The 11,761-nt window shown below is 38.4% G+C and overlaps 1 long non-coding RNA gene across 1 annotated transcript; it reads right to left on the reverse strand.

The window, feature by feature from the left end:
- Window positions 1–1,185: 1,185 nt before the first annotated feature.
- Window positions 1,186–11,374, reverse strand: LOC109246357 (uncharacterized). The gene is made up of 3 exons (XR_002071315.2): window positions 10,481–11,374; window positions 10,269–10,343; window positions 1,186–1,818 (listed from the first exon to the last, which is right to left on the reverse strand). It is a non-coding gene; the product is annotated as an uncharacterized LOC109246357 (long non-coding RNA).
- Between the last annotated feature and the right edge of the window lie 387 nt (window positions 11,375–11,761).

Consider the following 11,761-nt stretch of genomic DNA (forward strand, 5'->3'; position numbering starts at 1 on the left):
TTTTCCCCCTGCAGGGGGACTGGTAGGATGAAGGGAGGGACATTGGCTAATGAGCTTCAACATGGCTTAGATTCCTGTTCCCGGATTTTGCTATTCACTTTTGCTGACCGAGGAACACCTGTTTCCCTTGCTGTGCTGGCAACAGTGGAACATTTATTAAGAACAAGGCACCGTGTATAGTATTTTGAAATGCCTTATGTAATCCTACAACAGTTGGGAGTGGGAAATACTGTTATCCCCATTTTACAGATAAGGAAACTGGGGTTTAGTTAACTGTTCTATGTATATGTTAGTAGACCACCCAAGTTATGTTGATGCGCAGTAGACAAATCTTTTAATCTAAGGTTAACAAGATGCAGTAAACCATTTTTTGATACTAAATGCCAGGGGCTCTTTCCAGTACCAGATTAATGAACCTCTGGCAGGTACTTAGAAAAAGGGTTTGCTCCAGTCCACTCTCAAGTTTAGGTATGCATGGTGTCAGTTAGACAAGCATTTCCAGAGGCCTTCTGTGTCAAACACTTCCCACCTAATGTAGAAGGAGACTTCACTGGCATTACAGAGTAGGAAGGGAACGTCTTTCTGGTTCTTTACACAGTTCAGGGCAAGCGCAGGCATGTCTCTCATAAGTGAAAGTAGACTTTACTCCCACGATGATCAGGGCTGGAATAAGGGTGCGGTGGAAATGAAGAATTACATAATCTTCCCCTTCATTCATAAGCCTAGGGTGACTTTTGGTCCGCCGATTTATGCAAACCTATTCACTAGCCTATTCACAGCAGGCTTGCTGGTTAGAAAAGACCACCTTAACTTCCAGAGCTAATCCCACACCATATCTTTATTTTACTGGTTGACAATGAACTTTTTATCTCTAATTGTTTATGGCCTTCTAAGAGAAAAGGACTGTGAAGAACAGGTGGTCAGGGTATCTTTCGTTATTATTTCAACTCTTTGGTTATCGTACATAAGCATTCGACAAACCACTTAACATTCCATATGAAGTTCAGATCTGCCCTTCAAAACATTCTAGTATTTACTAAAAGATTAACACTGTGTGTGTGTTCTGAGATTTCCTGGCCAACCTTGAAAATCTGATTTTTCAGTTTGTGGTGCCATCACGTGGGCAGAACTATAATTGCAGTTCATCGAACATAAAGAGGAAGTAAGTGGTACCTTCCGATGGAGATCATTCTTTAATTACAAAGTTTATTTCTCTGTAGTTCTACAGATTTAATGCAAATACAATCAAAATCCCAATATGATCTCTAATGACACTTGGCAGGCTGATTCTAACCTTCATAGCAACGTGTAGGTGATCAAAAATAGCCAAGTCCCTTTAAAGAAGAAGAAAAGGGGCAAGGCCTTTCTCTACCAGCTATCATCACTTATAATGAAGCACAGTCCTCTCACAGGGATAGACTGATCAATGGAATAAAGTGCCTAGAAATAGCTCCACATTTATATGGAACTTTGGTAGATGACCAAAGAGTCATGATAGATCAATGAGGAAGCGAGGGACTGTTCAGTAAATGGAACTAGAAGCCAATGGTTTTTCCATATTAAAACAAAGTAAACTCCATAGCTCACACTGGATTCATTTTCCAGGGCTGCCACTGCAAATACCACAGACTGGGCAGTTTAAATGACAGAAATTTTTCTCACAGTTCTGGAGTCTGGAAGTCCAAGGTCAAGGTGTGGGCAGGCTTGCTTTCTCCTGAGACCTCTTGGCTTGCGGATGAGTGCCCTCTCGCCGTGTCCTCACATGGTTGTTCCTCTGTGCACAAGCATCCTTGGTGTCCCCTTGTGTGTCCAAACTTCCTGCAATAAGGACAGAACTTAGAGTGGAGTAGGGCTCAGGCATGTTCTCACTTGAATGTTAAATGTCCTCATTTAACCTGAATTACCTCTTTAAAGTTAGTTTATTTATTTATTTGTTTTGAGATTGGGAGGGAGAGGGTAGAGAGAGAGGGAGAAAGAGAGAATCCCGACAGGCTCTGCACTGTCAGTGCAGAGCATGATGTGGGGCTGGAACCCAGGAACCATGAGATTATGACCTGAGCTGAAATCACGAGTTAGTTGCTTTACCAACTAAGCCCCTCAGGCGCCCACTGAATTGCCTCTTTAATGGCCCTGTCTCTAAATATAGTCATATTCTTATATACTGAGGGTTATGACCTCAATATGAATTTTGGGAGGATACAGTTCTGCCCATAACACACATTGTATACAGAAAGCCTACACCAGATGGTATAAAGACTTAAATTTAAGAACCAAACAAAATATTAATAGAAGTGATGAGCAACAAATTTTCTGAGCACAGGTTAGGGAAAGATTTTTTTTACTGAGATATATTTAATCAATTAGAAATTTAAATTTAATATTTAACTCTTTGAAAAATAACTTAATGAATATAAAAGATGAATTTTAGGATTTAAATTTAAACATTAAGTATGTTAAATATCTTTTATCTGTACTTACATCCAATAAACAAGATGAGATTTTAAAATCATTAATAATCAGGGAAATGCAAATCAAGACTTTTATGTTACATTCATTTTGACATTTCGCCGTTTAAAAAATGGGTAAAACTGGAAAATCCTGCCAGTAGTCTTTGATGAAGATGTATACTTTGTGTTTCTCAAAATATTTGACCAAAACTTTTATTCATTCATTTATTTCTCTATCTGTTTCTCTATCTCTATTTTCTGGACCTGGACCTGGTTTGAGAGCAACCCCTGCCCCGCCCCCCCCACCTCACTGGTGCAAAGGACATCTGTTAATTTACTGCAGTGGACTTACATCTCCCTCTACTGGTATAGAATGATAGTGCTGATCAATGCTGTCAAGGTTTTAAGGCTGTTTCAAATGCAGGTGTTCCTTTAAGGCCTACCCACCCTGTCACTGGGATGTGCAGCATCAACATTAAGTAGTAATCTCACTTTTGAATCTATCTTAAAGAGCACAATTATTTCCTAAGGTCAATTTATCTAAAAATTTGTAAATAAAAATATGATTAAGTAACGGTAACATAAACAAAAACAAGCTTCCTGGAAGTGGAAAAACCTGTCTCAGTGACCTCTCCAAAAGAGTTTTTTTGGAAGAATCTTTTCCTCTCTTCCCCTTTGGAATTCTTGCAGTTTGCTTATCCTTCATACATGTACATTTAAGACCATTTCTTCAAATGCATGCTTGAAAAATAAGAATAGTGGAGAAAATTTTCCCTCACATTATAGACCTTTTTGGTTTATGAAGCCACTGCATCGGCCTCTCAGGACAACTTAGTAGTCCTCAAGTTTAAATTTTTCTTTTTTTAGCATTTATTTATTTTTGAGAGACAGAGCAGGAGTGAGTGGGAGAGGGGCAGAGAGAGAGGGAGACACAGAGGCCAAAGCAGGCTCCAGGCTCTGAGCTGTCAGCAGAGAGCCTGATGCGGGGCTCGAACTGATGAACTGTGAGATCATGACCTGAGCCGAAGTCAGACACTTAACCAACTGAGCCACCCACGCACCCCAGTAGTCCTCAAGTTTTAGCAAACACTTTTAGCCTGTGTGGCTAATTAACTAAACCTTTCTTTATATACCTAGATATCATGCACTGTTTCCTAGATAGACTTGGAACCAAACTCTCTTGCACAACCAGCCATGGGGCACCACAGCCTCTGAGCACCACGATAAAGTCTGTAGCTGGCACTATTGAGTCTGCACCCAGTCAAGAAGGTTACAGACCACTGTGCTCCCCTTTTACTGATTAACTTCCCTAAAGTTTCCTTAAAAATCTTTGGGCCAGGCAGAAACCTCCAAGTTGGTTTTTGGACAAGAGTCTGCCTTCTCCCCAGGTGGCCAGCCTCCTGAATAAAGTTCATGTTCTTTTCCACTCAAAACTTGTCTTTTGACTATTGGCTTTTTGAGCAACGGGCAGCAGAACTTGAGTTGTTGGGTAACATGTACACTTTTGAAAGTGCTCATCACCAACTCAATATGAAATCCCATTCAATTGGAATTTAATGCGTGGATCAATACAAACCCTTTGAAAACATTTAAAAACATTTTCTTTCAAGAATCCTCTTTTGTCATTCTATTTTAATACTGACATTTTATGAGATCACATTTTGCCATTTTTTTAAGACTATTTGAAAAAAACTGGTCAGTTACTATCCATTAACCTTGAAAAACTATTTTATTGGGAAACCTATCAGTATTTCAAGTGGAAAATTAAAAGCCAGGAAAAAGAAATCTGCCTAGATTTAGTTTTAGCTTCACACCAAAGCCTTTAATACAACACAAAGACACAAGTAAAGATTATTAGCTATTCCAAAACGTGGTTCTTAATACACTAGAAAGAGTTAAAGTTAATAAACTCCCAAATGTATTTATCAAATTCAAGTGTGATAAACAAAGGGTATTTAACACACAAAGACAAAATGCACTTGATCTCTTTCAATGAATGAGTGGTAACTAGTCCACCCTAGTGACTGTCTGCCTTGGTAGCTGCTGAAACCCCAGGGACGTCTTCCTCTGTGGGGGTCCAGTGTCACCACAAAGAAAGACACATAAATACAAGGGTAAAGCTCTTCTTTGTTTCAAATATCCTACTCCTTGGTGTTTTTTCTGTCCTGAGCAGCAAAGCCTCTTCCACAGGAGGCAGGAAGGATTACCACTCAAGTTTGTCACGATGCTTCAGGCACACACCCCTCTGAACAACCAGTTAGCACAGGGTTTCACCTTATGCTTTCCTTGCCCACCCAAGAACGACTTTACTTTGTTCTTCCCACTGCCCCTGCAAAACAAAGCTGTTTTCATTAACTAAAGGCCCTTTAAAGGCATATTTATACTTCACTTCCTAGCTGTGAAATCTTTGGCAAGTTATTTTGAGACTCCCCATCTAGAAACTGGAGATAATACCTACCAAATAGGATTGCTGCAAGAATTAAATGAGATAGTCTATGTAACAGGCTTTGAAAGTGGTTAGAATACATTGTGTTGAGTAAATATTAATGATGAGGAACTTCTATGGCAATGACTATATCAATTTAGCACTTCTCTATAATCCAACAAGTCATCTGAAAGGAAAATGGATAATAAAATGACAAACTTTTGCTTCACTTTCAGTAAAAGTAGGGATAAAGACTTCAGAATATTTGTAAGGTCTGTAAAAAACAACCATAGTTGTTCAGAATTTATATTTTATTTGTTTTTAAATTTATTTATTTCACTTCTTAATGTTTATTTATTTATTTAGAGAGAGACACAGAGAGTGCAAGCTGGGCAGAGAGAGAGGGAGAGAGGGAATCCCAAGTAAGCTCCACACTGTCAGTGCAGAGACCAATGTGGGGCTTGATCCAATGAACCCTGAGATCATGACCTAAGCTGAAATCAAGAGTCAGACACTTAACCAGTTGACCCATCCAGGTGCCCCCAGAATTTATATTTGAAAATTTATCTTAAATAACAATTGGATCACATGAAAATGCAAATCTAAATTTTTGCACATAGCGAAAAATAGAGAAAACCTTCGCCACCATGGCTTAGGGTATACACAGCTAAAGCAGTGGTTTTCTCCTGGGACAATTTTGCCTCCCCCCGCCCAAGGAGACCTTTGTCAATATCCAAAAATGTTTTTGATTGTCACAGCTGAGGCTAGGGATGCTACTGGCCTCCAGTAGACAGAGATCAGGGATGCTGCTAAACATCCAGGATGAATGAGAAAGCCCCCCACCACAAGAAGTACCTGGTCCCAAATGTGAATAGTTTTGAGCTTGGGAAACTCTGAACTAAAATACCCAGAGGCAAATTCATACTCTTAAATGTTTATGTCAATAAATGAAGAAGAATGAAAGTAAATCTATTAAAAAATAAAACATTAACTGTTAACTAGCTTACACACTACTCTTTCCCTCAGAAAAAGAAGCCAAAAGACAGAAAACCTGCTTAAACAAAATAACCACTGCGGAAATTCAAAGAATAATTGGAGACTACTTTATTCCACATGAGTAAGATACGATGGATACTTTTCTAAGATCAGACCCCCAGAAAAATTCAGAAGTTTAAGTAGACCAATTTCTACAGAAATGTAGGAAATTGTCAAAAACTACCCCTAAAAAGACATCAGTCCTAGATGGTTTCACAGGGCAATTCTGTGAAGCTATCAAAATTAAGATAATTCCAGGGCTATTTAGGATGTTTCAGATTATAGAATTTTATTTTTAGAACTCAGAATTTATTTTTATGAAGCAACCATAACACTGACATCAAGACCTGACAAAGGTTATGCAAAACAAATAAAAAAGTACAGGTAATATCATGAATAGTTATGGACATTTTAGAATACTTACGGACATTAGGAGGGGCGCCTGGGTGGCTCAGTCGGTTAAGCCTCCAATTCTTGGTATCGGCTCAGGTCGTGATATCGGGGTCATGGGATTGAGCCTCATGTCAGGCTTCATGAGTATGGGGGATTCTCTCTCTCCCTCTCTCTCTCTGCCCCTCATCTCTCTCTCTCTCTCTCTCTCTCTCTCTCTCTCTCTCTCTCTTTCAAAATAAATAAACTTTAAAAAAATTAGAATGAAATAAAATAAGAAATTAGAAAATAAAACCTAGCAGCATAGTAACAGAATATTACATCATGATGAAGTAGTGTTTATCCCAAGAATGCAAGGATGCTTCAATAATGAGAAATCAATATTACTGAGCAACAAACATGATGCAATATTAATGATTATTTATATTAGAAGACATAAAGATAAAATCAAATAATCACTTTCGTAAGTACTGAAAAGGCATTTCACAAAGTCAGCATCTATTTTTTAATAAAAACACTCAAATTAGGAATCGATAGCTGTTTACCTACAATGAAAAAATACAGCTCTCAACTTAAAAGCTAGCATCATGCTTCATGGGGAAATACTAGAAGCTCTAGAACTCCAGGTAAGAAATAGCAGGGATGGTCATCTTTACTACTATTATTACTCTACCAGAAAGAGCGAACCTTGTAATGAAAGAAGGGAGATTACAGGTATTAAAATGGAAAGGAACTAAAACTATCACTATCTACATATGATGTGACTGTATTCCCGGAAAACCCCAGAAAATAAATTTTAAAAGAATCACTTATGAAGAGCAGGATTCAGTAACAGTATAGAAACTGATACGCAGAAATTGACAGCAGTCAGTATACACAAGAAAGGAGCTTACTTACCAAAGCAACAATAACAAAAAGTTAACATAATTGAGAATAAATAAGAAATGTGCAAGACCTATATGAAGAAAACTCTTGAAAAGATAGAGAAGACTTGGACAAATGGAAAGTTGTACCATGTTCTTGGACAGGGAAATATAATGTATCTTAAATCTGTCAATTCTCCTCAGATTAAAAAATTAAACTCAATCCAAATGAAGTTTGTTTTTTTTTTAATCTACGCAATAGGTTTCTAAAGATCATGTTTAAAAAATGGCAAGAATATCAAGGAAAATCCTAAAATAAAGAGAAGTTGTAGGGGTGTTGGGGGGGTTAGCCTATATTAGGTACCAAAGTGTACCATAAAACTTGAGTAATTAAAATAACGTGATACTGGTACATGAATAGTAAGCTAAACCAGTGGAACATAAAGTGCAGAAAAAGGCCCAACATACACAGCATCTTAATATTTTATGAAGGTGTCAAATGAAATCAGGTTTAAACCACTATTTTGGTATGGTATTTACTAAATGTCACAGGGGCAACTTGTTAATGTTCAGAAAGAAAGTAAAACAGATCCATAATTTATACCTGGCTTAATTCCAACTAGATTAAAGTTTGAAATATAAAATGTGAAATCATATGGCAATGTGGTAGAATTCATTTATAACCTTGGAATGTGGTATATTTTTTAACTATTATACAAAATGCAGAATCTATAAAATAAAAGATCCATTAATGCAACTATACACAAATAAAACCTCTTCATTAAAAAAAATTAGGTCAGGGGTCCCAGGGTGGCTCAGTCCATTAAGCTTCCGACTTCGGCTTAGGTCATGATTTCATGGTTCCTGAGTTCCAGCCCCGTGTCGGGCTCTGTGCTGACAGCTCAGAGCCTGGAGCCTGCTTCAGATTCTGTGTCTCGCTCTCTCTCTGCCCCTCCCATGCTTATGCTCTGTCTCTGTCTCAAAAATAAATAAACATTTAAAAAAATTAGGTCAAATCAAAAGATAAATAACTGGAAAAAGTATCCCCAGCATATCACAGATAAGGGGTTTATCTTCTTTTTAAAATTAAAGAGCTTATACAGTTGATTTTTAAAACGCCCATTAGCCAGTAGAAAACAAATTATTCTATTGGATCATCTGGACTCATAAAAAGAGAAACAGAAGTTAAAACTATACTGAAATTCCATTTTCTACCTATGAAATTGGCAAAATCCTCACTTTGTGTGAACATACTATATCGGCAAAGTGTTGAAGAGACAAATACACTGCTGGTGGGAAAGCAAATTGGTACAATCTCAGTGAAAGGCAATTTGGTAGAAACTATCAAAATTAGAAATTCATGTACTCTCTTCTGGGAATTTATCCTGTGGAGATGATCCAGTATATAAAATGATGAATAACAGGCATCAGCAAATAAAGCAACCCACTGGCCGAATTTAGTTCGGCATCTGCTCTTGCAAATAAGGTTTTATTGTAAAACAGCCACGCCTGTTTGCTTATACATGGTCTATGGCCGCTTTTATGCTACAACAGCAGAGTTGAATAGTTGTGACAGAGACCATATGGCCTACAAAGCCTAAAATATTTACTATCTGGCCCTTTACAGAAATGGTTTGCCAACTCCTGATGTAAAGGATTATTTACTGAAGCATTGTTTGTAACAATTAAAGACTAGAAAAAAACCTAAGCACCTTCAATAGGAGACTGATTAAATAAATGATTGTAATTCATAGTATGAAAATGTAAGCAACTGTAAAAGCAAAATGAGGCTTTTTAAGTATTGATATGGTAAGATCTCCAAAATAAATATTGTGAAAAGCAAGGAGGACAGCATATGGTATAGTAAAACATGTTTCCTTGGAGACAAACAGGAAGGAAAAAAATAATTTGACAGTCTTAAGGACACATAAAGCATAAAATTTCTAGAAGGAAAAGCTGATCACTTTTTATACATTTTAATGTTTGAACCAAGAGAATAGATGACCTATTTAAAACTACATATAATCTTTTTAATTAAAATTGTTTTTAATGTTTATTTATGTAGAGAGAGAGAGAGAGACAGAGCATGAGCATGAGCAGGGGAGGGGCAGAGAGAGAGGGAGACACAGAATCGGAAGCAGACTCCAGGCTCCAAGCTGTCGGCACAGAGCCTGACGTGGGACTTGAACTCACAAGGCATGAGATGATGACCTGAGCCAAAGTCAAATGCTGAAGCAACTGAGCCACCCAGGTGTCCATATATATATATATATATATATATATATATATATATATATATATATATATATTTTTTTTTTTTTTTTTTTTTAATGACAAAGATCAGCTCCTGAAAGAGGCTTTCCTGGACTGCCCTCCTTCTGCTCCCATCATCTGATTAAGATTTCTGATGCATGCCTTGATTTATTTATTCCATTTTGGTTATTTTTCTTCTGTATAGGTATGAAAGCTCCATGAAGACAAGTACATGGCTTTCTTCAGTACTATGTTCCCCGTGTCTACAGTAATACATGGCAAAGAGTAGGAACTCAGTTACTTCCTGATAAACACATTTATAAATATAGAACTATTGAGAAGAGTACACACATCCTAGATTCAATCTTGCATAAGTTACTGACCCTCTCTGTGCCTCAGTTTCCTCTTCTGTACCATGAAGGTTATATTTTATTACGTTGTTGTGATCAAAGAAGCCAATGCGTAGAATGTGCTTAAAGCAGCATCTGACACACGGTTAAGTGATCAATACTATTAGTTACTATTTAATACTCAGAAGAAAGGAAGGGGCAAGACAAAGAACTAGCAAGGGCAAGAGGAATGCATAGGAGTTCAATCCAAGGCTCAATGGAGAGATCCTCTCTCCAGCATCTGGTTTATTAAAAGGAATTGAACAAAAATGAATGCAACTACCAAGGAGGAAGAGTGAGCAAGAAGCCCTGTTTTGTTTTGTTTGCCGTTTTGGTTTGTTTTTGACTTGGGGAAATGGGAAGCAAGAGGAAGAGATAGGAGAGGCATCTAGGAGGTTATCACCACCAGCCCATGGAGAAAATGCCCCAGCTCAGGACATGGACCCTGCGAGAAGCAGCAGCTTACCTACTGAGGTTTGGGGAGAGGCAGGTAACGCCACAGAGGAAAGGGCTTCCTAGGCTCTGCTCCAGGAGGCCTGTCCTGAAAAACAGTCTGTGAGAGGCGGTGTGGGCGGAAAGTGACCTGCTGCACTTGTGAAGTCCCAAACCCACTCTGCCCAAACAATACTTCTCCACACCCCCACTCCCCTTCAACCACCCCCACTTCCACATCCGTACCTAACTCAGTTTGCCGGAAGTTGGGAATGCAAATGGCACGCCTGGCTCTGGAGGCTCAGTGTGGTGCCCACAACCCTGGGTCTCCAGCCACTGGAGAGGGTGCAAAGCCCTGGAGGAGACCGAGACTTAGGGCTGCCGGCTCCTCACTGTGGAGCAGCAGTGACTGGTTGGAAGCTTGGAGCCTGTTTTTGTTAAACGTTAATTGTGAAAAAAAGTTAAAATATGCATAATTGTGGAAAGAAGGGTACAGAGAATACCCATATGCCCACCACCAAATCAAACAACTGTTTACACATATTCCCCTCTCTTGCCAGTTAAAAGTATGTTCCAAACATGATAATAACATGCTATCTTACATAGAGTGGTATTACAGCCACACTTTGAAAAACAAGAATTCCTTAATACCTAGTTCACATTCACATTTTCCCACTTGTTCCCCAAATTCATTATATAGTTCATTTGTTCAAACGAAGAACCAACTGAAGACAACAGGCGACATTCCATTAGGACTCCTATTCACCTAAGCTGCAGGAATCACTACTTACTCCCTTTGACTTTTTTGAAGAGACCAGGCTAGATGTCTTATAAAATGTCCATTTTCTGAATTTTATTTTTTCCTGGTGGTTTCGTTTTACTCCTTTGTTCCCTGAATTTCCTTTGAACTTGAAGCTAGAAATACAGACTAAGGTTTTGATTGAATATTTCTTAGTAAGAATACTTCACAGAAAAGACTGCAATTCCTCCTGCATGCCACCAGCAGGTACATGGTGTCCCACTATTCCTGATAGTTCGGTCTCTGTGATGGTGTCAGCCAGATCTCATCATCATACAGGTGCACCCTTCTGCTCCCACATATTATTGGCAGGTCATCGGTGGGGTAACCCATGGGAAAATCTGTCCATCAGCCATTCATCTAATGATTTCATCCACATCAATGATTCTTAATAAGAGCCAGTTATTCCATATGTAGTTGCAGAATGGTAATTTTGTGGTACTATCCATTCTTTGTGTATTTATTAGTTAGTATTCTCCTGTAAAAATATTTCCTCATCACCAGAGGCAGTGGGTAGGGGTTGGGAGGGAGGAGAAATTGGATGAAGCTAGTCAAAGGTCCAAACTTCTACTTATAAGATAAATAATACAGAAATGTAATGGACAACTTGATGACTATATTTAACACTGCTCTATGACCTACAGTTGACCCATGCACATTGCAGGGTTTAGAGGTACTGACCCCTAATCTGTGCAGTTGAAATATTGTGTACAACTTTAAACTTCCCC

This window comes from Panthera pardus, unplaced genomic scaffold (assembly GCF_024362965.1).
Source record: "Panthera pardus isolate Hobbes unplaced genomic scaffold, ASM2436296v1 HiC_scaffold_2, whole genome shotgun sequence".
In the NCBI taxonomy this organism is placed as follows: domain Eukaryota; kingdom Metazoa; phylum Chordata; class Mammalia; order Carnivora; family Felidae; genus Panthera; species Panthera pardus.